Genomic DNA, 16,955 nt, shown 5'->3' on the forward strand with positions numbered 1-16,955 from the left:
GACTATATTTCATCCGCCTGTGTACACTCAACCCTGGCTCAGAAGTCTCTCAATTACTTCTGAGTGAATGCACGAAGCCACTCCCATTAGCCCGGTCCTCAGTGAGCTCTTCACCATACAGTTGCTAGTTTGCTTCCTTTTTTTTTTTTTTTTTTTTTTGAGGCAGAGTCTCACTCTGTTGCCCAGGCTGGAGTGCACTGGTGCGATCAATCTCAGCTCACTACAATCTTCGCCTCTTGGGTTCAGGCGATTGTCCTGCCTCAGCCTCCTGAGTAGCTGGGACTACAGGCGCCCGCCACCACACCCAGCAGATTTTTGTATTTTTAGTAGAGATGGGGTTTCACCATGTTGGCCAGGCTGGTGTGGAACTCCTGACCTTCTGATCCACCCGCCTCAGCCTCTCAAAGTGTTAGGAGTACAGGCATGAGCCACTGTGCCAGGCCACTAGTTTGCTTCTATACCCTAGAATGCTATTCTTTAATTGCTTCTGGTCATCAAATCTCCTCTCCCAACACTTTGGAAATTCTCTGAGGATCCAGATTACATTTCCAACATTTGCATTCACAGAACACTGTCTGGAACCCAGCAAACTCTCAAATGTCTGCTCTACTTACTGCTACTTAAATACCTTTCGTTTTTCATTCCACTAAAGATCTCGCTCAGAGTCTGCCAGCATGATGCCACAAGCACCCAAGAGGAGCAGCTCAAAAGCATCACCAGGATTCAAAGGGTTAGTTCAATCTTAAATAGGCATCGAGAAATACTAAATGTCACATATCATTAATAAGTAAGTCTTAAACACCCAGATCACCTGACAGCTTATTCTAAATGGTACGTGTGGTTTCAGAGCATTTCTTTCTTGCTCCGCTGGTGCCAGGGCTCCTCTCACTGCCCTACATTGGCAGGGAGGTGGACTTCCTTCCCCGGGCTTCCGAGTGTGCCTCCTACTGCTTCTCTAAGTTCCCTCCCTCTCCAACGCTCCCAGCTGCCCTTCTCTCCACAGCCAGCCAGGTGGGGCGGAAGGGTCCTGGAAAGTCCTGGAGGAGAAGCTGCAGGCTTCTCAGAGGACGGGTCCCCCACCCGCAGACCTGGGCTCCTTTCCTCTGCACGTCACTGCAGGAGGCCTTGGGCAAGCACGGGCACCGATGAGTCAGCAGGTGATCTTCAGGATAGCCTGTGACTCAGGAACACTGTAAGCCGAATGACTCATTAACCAAGGCCCAGCTGGATCAATAGCTATTCAAGCCCCAAAGTAACACTCTCCTCCGTTGTCAGGAAGGTTGAAACTGCAGCATTCAATCCATTATCACCATTTATGAATGCTGACCAGGTAGCCACAGAAGACACACATCACCACATCACTAATTCCTGTTCTCAGTAACTTAACATCAGTTTGAAGAAACCTCACAGCCATGGGAATCACCCACAGCTCAGAAGGCAGACATTGACACTGACTGTTAACACACAGCCCAAATAAAAACACCAAGGTTAAAAAATAATCCTTTATGATGCATGCATGTGTGTATGAATATGTGTGTAGATATCTAGGCATGCATGTCACTCTCCATGTCTAATTTTTCCCTTTTGGGATCAACAGTTCTTTTCCTGAATCAGATATGCACTCCATTTAGCATATTTATACAGAAACCACAGCATTAGGGACTCAGCTTTGCACACATCTCTCTCACTTTGGTTAATTAATGACAGCTCTCACATACAGAATGTTTCTGGATGGGCCATCACCACCGAGCTGTCCTCCACTGTACATGACAGTGCAATAGCAGGCTGTCCTTCAGAGGACAGAAAATTAGGAAGCATTTACTGGGCAACCCCTATGTGCCAGGGACAGGCTCTGAAGATACAAAGATGAGTCCAAACAAAGCTTTGAATCCAAGTAAAGGAAAAAGAAATCCAGGTAGTATTTCAATCAACATCATTTCTCTGAACCCTTTCAAATGCTCTGAGATAGGCACGTATTAATTCCATTTGCAGACGAAGAAAGTAAAGTTCAAAGAAGGAGCTTGGTCAAGGTCAACAAGGTAGCAACTGACCAGTATTCAAAATTCTGCCCCAATTGCCTGTAAAGTGTGCTTTCTTCGGGGAACATGTACATAGATGTGATTTAGTCATGGATCTTCAGATGAGAGAGATTATCCTGGATTAGCCATGTTGGCCCTAAATACAATCACATGTATCCTTCAATGTGACACACACAGGAGAGAAGGAGACGTTGTCAACCATGGAGGCAGAGTCTGGAGCGATGCTGCCACAAGTCAAGGAAGGCAGCAGCCACGAGAGGCTGGAAGAGGCAAAGAAGGGATTTCCCTGCAGCCTCCAGAGGGCTTGAGAGCACTGACTGAGACCAGGTTGTGGAGCTCAGTGGCATGATCCCAGGAGCAAGCAGAACTGCAGAATTGATTCAAGTTCTATCCTGATCATTCAGTGAAGAATTATGAACAGCCATTAACACAGCTGAAACAGATTTACCCTTATTTTTCACCAAAGTAATTTTTTTTTTAAGACAGGGTCTCGCTCTCTCTCCCAGGCTGGAGTGCAGTGGTGCATTCATGGCTCACTGCTGCCTCAATCTCCCAGGCTCAAGAGATACTCCCATCTCAGACTCCTAAGTAGCTGGGACTATGGGCATGTGCTACTGCATATGACTAAATATGTTTTTAACTTTATATTTTGTAGACGGGGTCTCACTACATTGACCAGGCTGGTCCCAAACTCCTGGGGTCAGATGATCCTCTCCCCTTGGCCTCCCAAAGTTCTGGGATATAAGCTACCATGCCCAGTCTCACCAAAAAAATTTAAACAAAGAAAAAATGATCTGTGAGAGTTATTGTTTGTTTTTTTGAGTTAAAAGTCTCACTCTGTTGCCCAGGCTAGAGTCAGTGGTGCAGTCTTGGCTCACGCAACCTCTGCCTCCTGGGTTCAAGCAATTCTTCTGCCTCTGTCTCCCAAGTAGCTGGGACTATAGGCACACACTACCATACCTGGCTAATTTTTGTAGTTTTAGTAGAGATGAGGTTTCACCATATTGGCCAGGCTGGTCTCAAACTCCTGACCTTGCGATCTGCCTGCCTCTGCCTCCCAAAATGCTGGGATTACAGGCATGAGCCACCACGCCTGGCCTCTGTGAGAGTTTTGATATGAAAAATTAAGATATCCACCATGGGCTGGGTGCAGTGGCTCAGGTCTATAGTCCCAGCACTTTGGGAGGCCAAGGTGGGTGGATCATGAGGGCAGGAGATAGAGACCATCTTGGATAACATGGTGAAACCTTGTGTGATGGCACATGCCTATAGCCCAAGCTACTCGGGAGGCTGAGGCAGGAGAATCACTTAAACCCGAAAGATGGATGTTGCAGTGAGCCGAGATCAGGCCACTGCACTCCAGCCTGGGTGACAGAGAAAGACTCTGTCTCAAAAAAAACAAAAAAGAGAGAGAGAGAAATTCACCATGGACCAGAGAAAGAATGAAAGAATTATCTTCAACTGGATACTTGATTCACAGTTCAATTTTAAAGAAATACAGATACTCTGACCTCGAAACCATAAAGAAAATGGGCTGGTACAAACATTAGGCCAGGACTGACTTAGTGCTGTATATAGGCTTTTGTCTCATGAGCGTATCTGGACACACTGTGTCACAAAAACCATTAAAATGAGAATGAGTAAAATGAAAAACAATATTGGCTAGCTTTATATGCTTCCAAAAAAAAAACCATGAAGAACAAAAAGCACAAACCTTTGCCAAATTAAGTAGAGCATATTTATTGACAAATTAACATCAGCATAATCTGCAGCCATGGCATGGTTACTAAAGACAGAGCATGCTTTTCCAGATATTCCAGCTGCCCTCTTGTAGGTATATTCCTAGGCATTTTCTAGTTATTCTAGAAACTGTAAGAGGGATTTGTTGCTCCATTTCATTCTCTAAGTGAGTGTTGCTGGTATGTAGGAAAACTGGATTTTTGCAAGTTGATTTTGTGTATGTCACAGTATCATCCTCTTAAGAGTTCTTTTATACATATATTTAATTTTCTTAGATTTTCCATGGAGACATTAAAATAATTTGCAAATGACAGTACTGTCTCTTCTTCTACAACAAATTTGTTTTTTAATTGGCTCAGACCCAGTTAAAATACTGTATTATAATAACACACTGCATTGCTACCTTTGATGAGCCCACCATTAAATATGGTTTCACCATTAAATATAGCTCGCTGCAAGTAGATGCCATTTTTTACTAAATAGAGAAATTTCCTTTCTATTTATAGTTTACTGTTTGTTTTTTAAAAAAAAATTCTGGATTCAGTAGTACATTTTATTAAATACCATTGATAAGACTGTATGGTTTTATCAATTATTTCCTCAATGCAGGGATTAACAGGAGCACATGACCTGAGGCTGAACCATTCTTGCCTTTTTGGAATAAGTCCTATTAGGTCATAATACAGCATTTAAAAATTACAATGTTGGATTTAATCTGCTAATATTTATTTAGAATTTCTTTTGCTTCTTTCTTTTCTTTTTTTTTTTTTTTTGGAGACAGAGTCCTACTCTGTTGCCCAGGCTGGAGTGCAATGGGGCGATCTCAGCTCATTGCAATCTCTGCCTCCCAGGTTCAAGTGATTCTCATGCCTCAGCCTCCCAATTAGCTGGGATTACAGGTGTACATCACCAGACCCAGTTAATTTTTTTTATTTTTAGTAGAGATGCGGTTTCACCATGTTGGCCAGGCTGGTCTCGAACTCCCGATCTCAGGTGATCTGCCTGCCCCGGCCTCCCAAAGTTCTGGGATTACAGGTGTGAGCCATCGCACCTAGCTTATTTAGAATTTGTATGTTGGGAATGCATGATTAATCATTTTTCATTTACTGTTTACTCTTTGGTTATCAGGATAATGCCCGACTTAGAGAACCAGCTGAAAATATTTTCATATTTCCTATGCTCTGGAACTATGTAAATAACTAGTTCCCGTTTTAAAGCCATGTGTTTCAACTGAATAATTAACTTAAGCGTTTAAATCGCCATAATTTAGATTTTTTTCTTAATGGCCACAGAGTATAGCAAAGAATGTTAGGCTTTAGACAACACTATCCAATTCTAGTGTCAACTTTATAATCAACACAAGTTTGAACCTTAGGAAATAATTTGCTTTGTTTATATTCTCAGGGGATGTTGAAATTTTTTTTTAAGTTTTAAGTTTCTTTAATTATTATTATTATTTGAGACAGGGTCTTGCTCTGTCACCCAGGCTGGAGTGCCTTGAACTTCTGGGCTCAAGCAATCCTCCCACCTCAGCCTCCTAAGTAGCTGGGACTACATAGGTGCACGCCATCAACCCAGCTAATTTTTTAATTTTTTTTAAAATTTTTTTTGTAGAGGTGAGAGTCTTGCTATATGTTTCCCAGGCTGTTCGCAAACTCCTGGCCTCAGGTGGTCCTCCTGCGTTGGCCTCCCAAAGCACTGGGATTACAGGCATGAGCCACAGCACCCAACTGGGATGTTGAAATAAATTTCATATAAGTATAATACTCTTAGGAAAGGTACCTTGTCTTTAAAAATAAGTGTCATCTGTTAATAGTGGTGGGAAATAATCCATAATATTGTTTTCCTACATTCTGAACACAAACTCACAGTAAATGGCAATTAAATTTCCCACCCATTGTTTCAGACTCAACAAGAGAAATTCCAGATTTTTTCTAACAGGCATAATTAAGATCTGTTTAAGTTAAGATTCTATCATAAATACACAAGAATGTACTCTTGCAATATCCAAACACATGCATGCATGTTCTGTGGCAAGAGAAGGGACAAAGATAAATAAACCATGTACTATAAAGGGATGGAGAGACTACAGGTGACATTTTCCACACAATTTAAAAATTCAAGTTATTCTTGATATTTCCACACTAATACACTTTTAAAGCCCTTTATAAAGATCTCAACATATAAATATAAAGACACAAAAAAGTCTGAATGATTTTCAGAGTTAACACCTGAGGCCTGGGGGTCTACCAATGTTTCCTAATGTTCTACTCAAAAATGTTCCCCAGCAATACCTAACGAAGAGGACTTGCAGAACTCAGCTACCCAGCAAAAGCTTCCATTTCTAGAGCTGCAAAAAGAGTAGAAATGGAAACAAGGCCGAGTTCTTTTGGGGATTTGACCCAGACTATATTGCCAAAGGGAAGCCAAGTTCCAGCCTTCCCTGAATCTGTAACGCAAGATTCCGCTTCCCAAGCAAGCAGTTTCCTTTGGGCCACCTCCAAATCATATTTAAGGTTAAATGACAAAAAGCTGACATGCACAAAGGTCTCAGTTCAGAGCCCTGTCTGCCGGCATTAAAATAATGTTGGTGTCACTTCAATCTGTTGGGTTAAATGTCAGACAGGAGGTGACTGTTGCAGAGACAAATCACAGAACACAATAGTCCCTTGCTCCCCACTTCTATAGCTTAGATGTGCATTTGCCTTTGAGAATGTTCAAGTCTGTTAGATAAATATGTTTGCAGTTTGTAAAACCTAAGCACACTCTATTTTAAAATGTTTTAAGTAACTGGTAAGTAAAAAGCCTGGTAGAGCCTAAGCAACATGGTGAAACCTCATCTCTACAAAGTAAACACAAAAAATTAGGTGGGTGTGATGGTGCATGCCTGTAGCCCCAGCTACTTGGGAGACTGTGATGGGAGGATCGCCTGACCCCAGGAGGTCGAGGTTGCAATGAGCCATGATTGTACCACTGCACTCCCACCTATGTGGCAGAGGGAGACCCTGTCTCAAAAACAAAAGTTTGTTAGTTTATTAGTCCATTTTCATACTGCTATAAAGAAATACTTGAGACTGGATAATTTATCAAAAAAAAAAAAAAAGAAGTTTAATGGACTCACAGTTCCACATGGCTGGAGAGGCCTTGCAATCACAGCAGAAGGTGGAGGAGGAGCAAAGGCACATCTTACATGGTGGCAGGCAAGAGAAGTGCAGAGCAAAGGTGGGGAGAAGCCCCTTATAAAACCACTATGTGGTGGTACAGAAGTGTCTTTCTCTGGTGTAAGGACCAGGGTGAGCATCTGACTCAAGTGAGGCAAGTCATAGTGCTCCCCACACCCCACTCAGAAGCCACCCTTGGAGTTCTCACAGGTGACAAAGGCGGGCCAGTGTGGTACCTGCCTGCAAGTGTATGTGTGTGCATGTGCACATATGTATTTTATATATGCATGCCTATATAGTACATTTCCCTCTTAGGTTGGCAAATTATAACAGTAATTTGTATACATACAAGATCACCAGCCATAAAGATTTTATCAGTTTTCCATATGTACCAACAGTTTGTCAAGGGTCAATTTCCCTCTATCTTTTATTCACACTGAATGTTTTCCATATTAGCCAACCATTTTTCCAAGCTGTTTTAATTTGCATTTTTCTGGATTTTCACGAGGTTCATATGTTATTGATAATTTGTATATCGTATTTCCTGACTTCCCAGCTTAGGTGTTTTGGCATTTTTCTTTTTCTGTGGTTTTATTTATCCATCCATTATGTACTAATTTTGAAAGAACTCTTTGTATTAAAGATGCTAACCTTTAGCAGGTTAGCATCCAGGGTTTTTTTTTTTTTTTTTTTTTTTTTTTTTTTTTGTGTGTGTGTGTGTGTGTGTATGTGTGTGAACTTTGCTTATAATATTTTTATAACACAGAAGTTTATTTTTATGTCAATTCTATCACTCTTTTGATCAATTTTATCAATCTTTTCCTTAATATGCCTTAGTTTTAGAGTTATGTTTAGAAAGTCCTTGATGGGGGAGATGGAGCTTTTTTTCCAGATCCCCTCTTGGGGATGTGGAATTCATGAATTTTGCATACTTAGGGAACTGTTTCCACATGCTGTAAATATGGCTGCTCCCATTCTGACAAAAGTCCAGGAGCTATAGAAACATAACCATCATCACAGCACAGTGAGAGGAAAAGAAGGAGAGACTGTACTTTGTATTCATTCATCTCTCTCTCACACACACACACACCCCTGCACTCACACGTACATTCCACACTACACACACACACACATGCACACACACACCCCGCTCTCTAACTGCTGGGCCCTGGTCTAGGCATTTGAGATAAAGCAGTGACACAAAGACTCTGTCCTTGTGGAGCTTATGGTCTCATTCTAATGGGGAGGAGCAGACAATAAACAAATAAGGAAACCCTTTTATGCAGAGTGTTCCGACAGGAGAAGTCTCTGGGCAGGGATGAGGTGGGTGGTCTCCCTGGGAGGTGACTCTGAACACACTCAAGGAAGTGAGGAACTGGTGAAAGCAGGTATCAGAGGTAAAAATGTCCTAGGCAGGGCCCAGAAGGCACAAAAGCCCCGAGGCAGCCCTATGCCCTGTGCATTTAAGGAAGGAAGGAGGCCAGTGGGGCACTGGTGGAGTGGGGGTAATCCCAGGGGGTGGGTGAGGAGGCTGCAGAGGTAATGGGGGTCAGTTCATGCAGGGCCCTGATGACCATTATAAGAATTTCAGATTTTGGGCTGGGAATGGTGGCTCATGTCTATAGTCCCAGCACTTTGGGAGGCCGAGGCAGGTGGATCACCAGGTAAGGAGTTCAAGACCAGTCTGACCAAGATGGCAAAACCCCATCTTTCCTGAAAATACAAAAATTAGCCGGGCATGGTGGCAGGTGCCTGTAATCCCAGCTACTTGGGAGGCTAAGGCAGGAGAATTGCTTGAACCGGGGCAGCAGAGGTTGCAGTGAGCTGAGATTGCAACACTGCACTCCAGACTGAGCGACAGAGTGACACTCCATCTCAAAAAAAAAAAGTGAACAACATGACATGTGAAGGGATACATACAGCACATGAAAGCTGATGCTGACCTTGAGATACACGCCCTAGGAGACAAGGCAGAGGAGCTGAGTGAGTTCAAAGAACCAGAACAACCAGGCCACATGCATACTGTTTGTTACTGCTGCCCATGCAGACCAACTGCAGATTAGTAAATTACACACAGATTTTAACACCACAAGGATGTTCTGCACATCTCCATTTGTCCTGTCATGGTCTATACAAATTTCTGACATAAGAACACTTCTAGTGCCTATTGTGAATGACTACTTAGAAGATGTAGATCTCCACCTAATATAGTCAATACTCAGGTATTGAGCAAATGTAAATAGTATTTATTTCTGGAATGCAAGACGTTTACCTGTACCTTGACATACTTTTGTATTTTACCACATTCTCAAATGAATATGACTTATTTAGATAGAATGAGGCAATTGGAAATTAACATTCTGATGTGGAGCAAGAAGAGGCTAAGTAAAGGGCCTTTTATCCTTTTCTTTCTTTTTTTCTTCCCAGACAGGGTCTCACTCTGTTGCCCAGGTTGGAGTGCAGTGGTGCGATCATGGTTCACTACAACCTTTGCCTCCCAGGCTCCAGGGATCCTCCCACCTCAGCCTCCCGAGTAGGTAAGACTACATGCATGTCACACCTGGCTAATTATTGTATTTTTGGTAGAGATGGGGTTTTGCCATGTTGCCCAGGCTGGTCTTGAACTCCTGGGCTCAAGTAATCCTCCCACTTCGGCTTCCCAAAGTGGTGGGATTACAGGCATGAGCCGCCATGCCAGCCTAGGTAAAGAGCCTTTAAACAAAGCTGCTTTAATACGCTTATCCTGGTCTCATCATCATCATCAGAGGAGCCCTGTGCCTGGTAAGATGGCAAACCATCCTTGTGGGCCAGGTGTACAATCTCCAGGCTCCACTGAAGGCCACACAGCCTTTGAGGTGGAACCTGGTCAGTGTGACTCCAGAGCCAGCACTGCAGACCTCCCTGCTCCACAGCCTCCTCATCCTAATGAAGGTCCCCACCTCTCCAATCATCTCCACCCACAGCAGCCACCCATTCACTTGGCACTTTCTTTGTCTTGCTTTTTCATGTATACACGCTGCTTTCTTTATAACTGAAATGCATGTTTCTTGTGGGCAGGGAATTTTCATCCCCAGAAGGCCCTTTACATCATAGGCAATAAATACTTGATTATGTACAAATAATGGATAAAGTAGTTATGTTTTCAGCATCTCCACATGAATGAATAGCAATCCCCTTGAAAAATGAATTATGTAACTGAATCTACCACTAATGGTAGAGGAAATGAATAATGCACCAGTTACAAAATTTCCTTGGTCTCTCAAAGTTATGACAGGATTTTGACATTTGTGATGGAAAGTGCTTCACAGTGGGATTACAATTCAGACACGATTCTGTCTAGATAGGAAAGGAACACTTGATAAGCGAACCCTGTGCTTAGTGCTTCACCTTTCCCAGGCTGCGTTACTGAAGGCTGACATCTTCTCCTAAAGGGAGGTACTGCCTTGTTTTTTACAGATGAGGATACAGGCTCAGAAAGCTGGGCTGGACCAGTAAGTTGAAGAGCCCATTTTGAGATGAGCCTGGTGCTCTCTCCACTATACCGAAATGCCTTTTAAAATGATGGGGAAAATGTATCTGAAACATAGCGGTAAGTTTAAATGTGCTTACGTAAAAGATTTATCAAAGAATTAAAAATAACAGCGAAGAAAACTCAAATAATTAACTCAGAAAAACAAAAATCATAGAAATACAGAATACACTAGCCTACAAGCACAGCCACTCCAATGAAGACAGCATCTTAAGACAAAGAGATAAACCTAGGAAGTCAAGAAGACCTAATAAGCATCAAGACTGGTATGAGAGAAACAAACCAAAGTTATAATCAGCAAAGTGACATTGAATGTTTCCTCTACCTGAAAGACACTCTGTATAAAGGGTGTTCAATGGGCAAGTTGCTATGTGGATTTTTTTTTTAATGAAAAATTAAAGTCAAGTTGTAAAAAGCAGAAATAATTCCAGGTAGTTAGTTTTGAAGATTTTGTAACCAGCTTTACTGAGATGTAATTCACAAACCAGAAAATTCATCCTTTTCAAGTACAGAAGTAAGTGGTTTTTAGTATATTCGCAGAACTATAACATTTGAAAGCTGGAAGAGATCTCACAAATTATCTAGCCTATTGCTTCCCAAAAGTACATTCTACTGAATGCTTCTAGTCTCACAGGCTACAGTATAACTAGAAATTTTCCTGGTCAAGTAAGCTGGTTAAACACGGTATACCTGCATACTCTTATCTTCCCCTTTGTGAATCACAGTGCAAAATGAAAGTCTGGGAGAAGTCCCAGGATATCCCAATTAACCCGACACAGAACCTCTTTTCACGGGACATGCACTAACAGGCCATTGAATCAGTGATCCTGGGCCAGTGCTTCAGAAAACCCTGACTTATTCCACCCCCTAACATTCCAGCTGAATAAAAAGAACACTAGAGAAGGCCCACTGGCTTGAGGTCTCCCAGCTCTTTCAAACTGCCTGACGTGAAAGCAACTATTGGGAAATACAGTTTTACTGTTTATGGCAGAGCCAAAACCAGAAATCAGCTCCACAGACTTCTAGTCCAATGTTCTCTCTACAATGCCACTCACTAAAAACCGAAGCTCAGAAGCCCTATGTCAATAAATCCCCAGTTACGTTCCCTAAAACAGGGGTCCCCAACTCCCAGGCCACGAACTGGTACAGTAAAAGTCAATGGAGAAGACCTAATATGCATCCCCAGAAGGCCAGACCACACAGCAGGAGGTGAGCGGCTGTTGAGCAAGTGAAGGTTCATCTGTATTTACAGCTGCTCTCCACCACTCACACTACCACCTGAGCTCCACCTCGTGTCAGATCAGCAGCAGCATTAGATTCTCACAGGAGCAGGAACATTATTGTGAACTGTGCTTGTGAGGAACCTCGGTTGTAGACTCCTTATGATAATCTAATGCCTGATGATCTGTCACTGTCTCCCATCACCTCCAGATGGGACCATCTAGTTGCAGGAAAACAAGCTCAGGGCTCTGACTGATTGTATGCTATGGTGAGTTACATAATTGTTTCATTATATATTATAACATAACAATAATAGAAATAAAATGAACAATAAATGTAATGTACTTGAATCATTCTGAAACCATCCCCTTCTCCTCATATGTGGAAAAACTGTTTTCCACAAAACCGGTCCCTGGTGCCAAAAAGACTGAGGACTGCTGCTCTAAAAGAAACCACAGAGAAATGAAGACTATTCCACTGAGCAAAGGAAGAAATGCACAGATTTAAGGAGCCAGTGTGCCTGAACATTTATGACCGCAAATCATAAAGAAAAGCTAATAGGAATCTGATATGATACTATGAGAAAACATAAAATTTCATAGAAAAGTCTGGGACAAGGAGTAGGTAAAAGTAAGAAGAGTGTTTCCTAAAATTAACCTCTGTGCCACCCGTCAACGGTAGTTCACCATATACCTATTAGCATGAGAAAAGAGAGAAACAAAAGGTAACAGGAGTGTGCACTGCATAGACATGTGAAACCAATGTTTACCATGCCACGAAAACAAGTAAAGATTATTTTTTAACCTGATACTAACAAAAAGTCTACCTAAAAATATGTAAGCAGAAACAGACACAAATAGGAACAATAAATACAACTCCAAAAGGCAATGGAAAAAAATACACATGCATCATGTACTCTAAATATGAGTGAAAAAGCTAAACTCCTCTATGAGAAAGGAGAGTCACTGGTGGGACTGAGAAACAAAACAGAATGATTTGTTGCTTCCCAGGTCACCCTACTCTACCTGCCAGCCCTACTGAGCTCAAATCTCCTCAGTATATGTGGCTTTTTCTCCAATCTGGGCTTCAATGCAGGCTCATCCCCCATTCCCTTACCTCTCTGGCTGAAAATTCCTACTGACTCTTCAAGAAGCAGCCCAAATAGCCCCACTTCTCGGTCATCTTTCCCAGCTGTGGGGTCGCTCATGATTCTTTGTGTTCCAGTAGCCCTGTTTTTATGGTTCCCAAGGTCCAGTTACCTCTGCATCTGCTATGTGTCTGCCTGGTCTCACATCTGGATCTTCCCCAATGCCCGGCAAGCTCTTTGCTTTCACCTTGAGAGCTGCAGCCCTAAGAACAGTCACACAGCAGTGCCACAGTCATTACAGCCAACAACTGGGCAGTCACTCCCAGCCTTGTGCTGCACACACCTTCTGGGTTACCTCACTGAATCCTAACAGGTCAACTGTGCGTGCCAAGGTACCACCGGGGTCCCCATCTCACTGAGGAGGGAAGCAAGGTTTAAAGAGGTGAAGGGTTGGCCAGAGTGGAGGGGCCAGGATTCATCCCAGCAGTGGCCTCCAGGGGTGACCCCTAAACTCTGGGTTTCTGCCAGGCAGAGGACAAGGGCCACAGACTCAGACAGAGGAGGCCCCATGCTCATTTAATTAAGGGATATAAGATTAATCATAACCAGATAATTAAGACACATCACAATGAACATTTAATAAAACCTTCTTCAGGCTCCCTAACCACTCTCAAGTAAAACAGATAAAGAAATTTAGGCCAAATTTCAATTTAGGGAATGCGATCAAATCTCTAATTCCAGAACACTAATATTGAACTATTCTAATAAAACAAACATGTTATGTTAAACTATTAAGAAAAACTATAAAACAAACAAAGTTAAAGGAAACTACAAACAAAATGGAAATTTAAAAATGAGTTGATTAAAAAAATCAATCTCTTTCTCTCAAAACCAATATGATAATCCAAAAGCTTAATCATAAAATTAAGAAAACACAAATTAGTCTAATAAGAATAATACCACATTTTTACAGGTCTGAAACTAGTATTTAGTTATATGTTTGGAGAGTATTAAGTAGAAATAGAAAACTATGATATAAAACTAAAATTGATATAAGTATACAGAAGAAATAAGGGAAGTTATTAAAAAACTGACTTCAAAAGGGAATTTCACAACAGTAATTTACATGAGAATTCCTTCCAATGTTTAATGGCAGTTTCATTACTTTAAGTGATTTATTTCTCCAAAATTTAAGAAAGATACGCTTTTAGCCAAGTCATTAAAAACAAATCAGGTTTATTCCTAAAGCCTAGTAAAAACGAATTCCAGAAATATTTATATTCACATTTAAATATGTACACATATTATCTGCTAGGTTACATATATAAGTTACATATAACATCGTTAGGGGTTGAATGCTTCTGCCTCACAAAATAAATACATGAAATCCTAACCTTCACTGGAACTGTATTAGGAGGTGGGAGTTTCAGAAGGTAATCAGGTGCTAAGGGTGGAGCCTCACGAACGCAATTTGTGCCTTCATAAAAGAGACCCCTGAGAGCTCTCTAACCCCCTTTCCACCATGTGAGGACACAGTGAAAAGCCATCATCTATGAACCACGACATGGTCTTCATTAGATACCCAATCTTCTGGCACCCTCATCTCATACCTGCCAGCCTCCAGAACTGTGAGAAATAAAACATGTTGTTTTAGTCACCCAATCTATGGTATTCTTTTATAGCAGCCCAACTATATGTTTATGTTTATATATATATATGTTTATATATGTTTATTTATATATATTTATATAAAAATAAACACGTTTATATATATAAAACATATGTTTACATATATAAAACATATATACACACACACGTTTTATATATATATATATATATATGTAACTTATTAGCAAATAAAAGCAGTGGGATATAATAGAAAAAAAACTGGATTAAAAAAGAAAGCCTGGGCTGGGCGCGGTGACTCATGCCTGTAATCCCAACACTTTGGGAGGTCTAAGCGAGAGGATCACCTGAGGTCAGGAGTTAGAGACCAGCCTGGCCAACATGGCAAAACTCTGTCTCTACTAAAAATACAAAAATTAGCCAGGTGTTGGGGTGGATGCCTGTAATCCCAGCTACTCAGGAGGCTGAGGCAGGAGAATTGCTTGAACCCAGGAGGCAGAGGTTTCAGTGAGCCAAGATCTCACCAATGCACTCCAGCCTGGGTGGCAGAGAGAGACTTCATCTAAAAAGAAAAGAAAAAGAGAGAAAGAGAAGAGAAAAAGAAAGAAAAAAGAAAGGGGAAGGGAGGGAGAAAAAGAAAGAGAAAGAGGTGGGAGGAAGGGAGGAAGAAAGAAAGAAAGAAAGGAAAGTGAGAAAAGAGAGAGAAAGGCAAAGAAAGGAAAGAAAGAAAGTCTTAATTCTAGCTCTTCCTTGATATTAAAATAACTATGTATACTTTCTTTCTTTTTTTTTTTTTTTTGGAAGAAGGAAAGAAAAAAAGAATGAAGAAGAGGAAGAAAAAGGAAGAGAGAGAGAGAGAGAGAGAATGGGAGTATTGCTTTCTTGCCCAGGCTAGAATGCAGTTTAGTAATGGGTATTGAAAACCTCTTTTATACCAATAATTATACTTAATGATGTAGACAGGAAGGAATAAGGGAAGAAAATAACAAACAAGCAGCTAACCAATATTTCATTACCTATGAAATGCTATGCGATTACTGAGGAGTGATTTACTTCCAATTATGTAGTCACTTTTGGAATAGGTGTGAGGTGGTAATGTATGTTTTGTGTATTTGAAGTGGAGAGTTCTATAAATGTTTATTAAGTTTACTTGTTCCGGGTCTGAGTTCAAGTCCTGGATGTCCTTGTTAATTTTCTGACTCGTTGATCTATAGAATCGTTAGCTCTTTTTGTTACATTGATCCTTTTGCCATTATGTAATGTCCTTCTTTGCCTCTTTTGATCTTTGTTGCTTTAAAGTCTACTTTATCAGAGGCGAGAATTGCATCTCTTGCTTTTTGTTTATTTCTTTATTTTTACTCTCTGTTTGGTTGGTAAATCTTCCTCCTTCTCTTTGTTTTGAGTCTTTGTGTATCGTTGCATGTGAGATGGGTCTGGATGCAGCATACCGATGGGTTTTGGCTTTTTATCCAATTAGAATATATATAAGTTTAATACTGGCATTTGATGCTAGCTGGCTGTTTTGCCCATTAGTTGGTGTAAATTTTTCATTGTGTTAATGCTCTTTGCTTTTTAATATGTTTTTGGAAAGGCTGATATTGGTTGTTCCTTTATATGTGTAGTGCTTCTTTCAGAAGCTCTTGTAAAGCAGGCCTGGTGGTGGTGAAGTCTCTAAGTACTTGTTTGTTCACAAAAGATTTAATTTTTCCTTCGCTTATAAAGCTTAGTTTGGCTGGATATGAAATTCTGGGTTGAAAGTTCTTTTCTTTAAGAATGTTAAATATTGGTCCCCACTCTTTTCTGGCTTGTAGGGTTTCTGCTGAGAGATCTTAAGTCTGATAGGTTTCCCTTTATGGGTAACCTGACCTTTCTCTCTGGCTTCCCTTAGTATTTTCTCCTTCATTTCAACCCTAATAAATCTGGTGATTATGTGCCTTGGGGTTGGTCTTCTTGAAGAATATCTTTGTGGTGTTCTCTGTATTACCTGGGGTTGAATATTACCCTGCCTTGCTAGGTTGGGAAAGTTTTCCTGAATGATATCCTGAAGAGTATTTTCCAACTTGGATTCATTCTCTTCATCACATTCAGGTACACCTATCAAATGTAAATTAGCTCTTTTCACATAGTCCCATATTTCCTGGAGACTTTGCTCATTCCTTTTTATCTTTTTTTCTCCAATCTTGTCTTCTCATTTCATTTCACTGAGCTGGTCCTCAACTTCTGATATCCTCTCTTCTGCTTGATCAATTCGACTGTTTAAACTTGTGCATACTTCACGAAGTTCTCGTGTTGAGTTTTTCAGCTCCAGCAATTCACTTATATTCCTCTCTAAATTGTCCATTCTTGTTAACATTTCGTCAAACCTTTTTTCAAGGTTCTTAGTTTCTTTGCACTGGGTTAGAACAAGTTCTTTTAATTCACAGAAGTTTCTTATCACCCACGTTTTGAAACCTGCTTCTGTTATTGGAACACACTCGTTCTCCATTAAGCCTTGTTCCGTTACTGATGAGGAATTGCGATCCCCTGTAGAGGGAGAGGTATTCTGATTTTGA

At 41.1% G+C, this 16,955-nt stretch overlaps 1 protein-coding gene across 2 annotated transcripts in view; it reads right to left on the bottom strand.

Annotated features, from left to right (window-relative positions):
- The window catches only part of TTC39C (tetratricopeptide repeat domain 39C), a 124,059-nt gene that overhangs the window by 20,772 nt on the left and 86,332 nt on the right, over nucleotides 1-16,955 (bottom strand). The window lies entirely within an intron of this gene.

Source organism: Aotus nancymaae, unplaced genomic scaffold (assembly GCF_030222135.1).
Source record: "Aotus nancymaae isolate 86718 unplaced genomic scaffold, 86718_ANA_hifiasm-v0.15.2.pri h1tg000020l, whole genome shotgun sequence".
NCBI lineage: Eukaryota > Metazoa > Chordata > Mammalia > Primates > Aotidae > Aotus > Aotus nancymaae.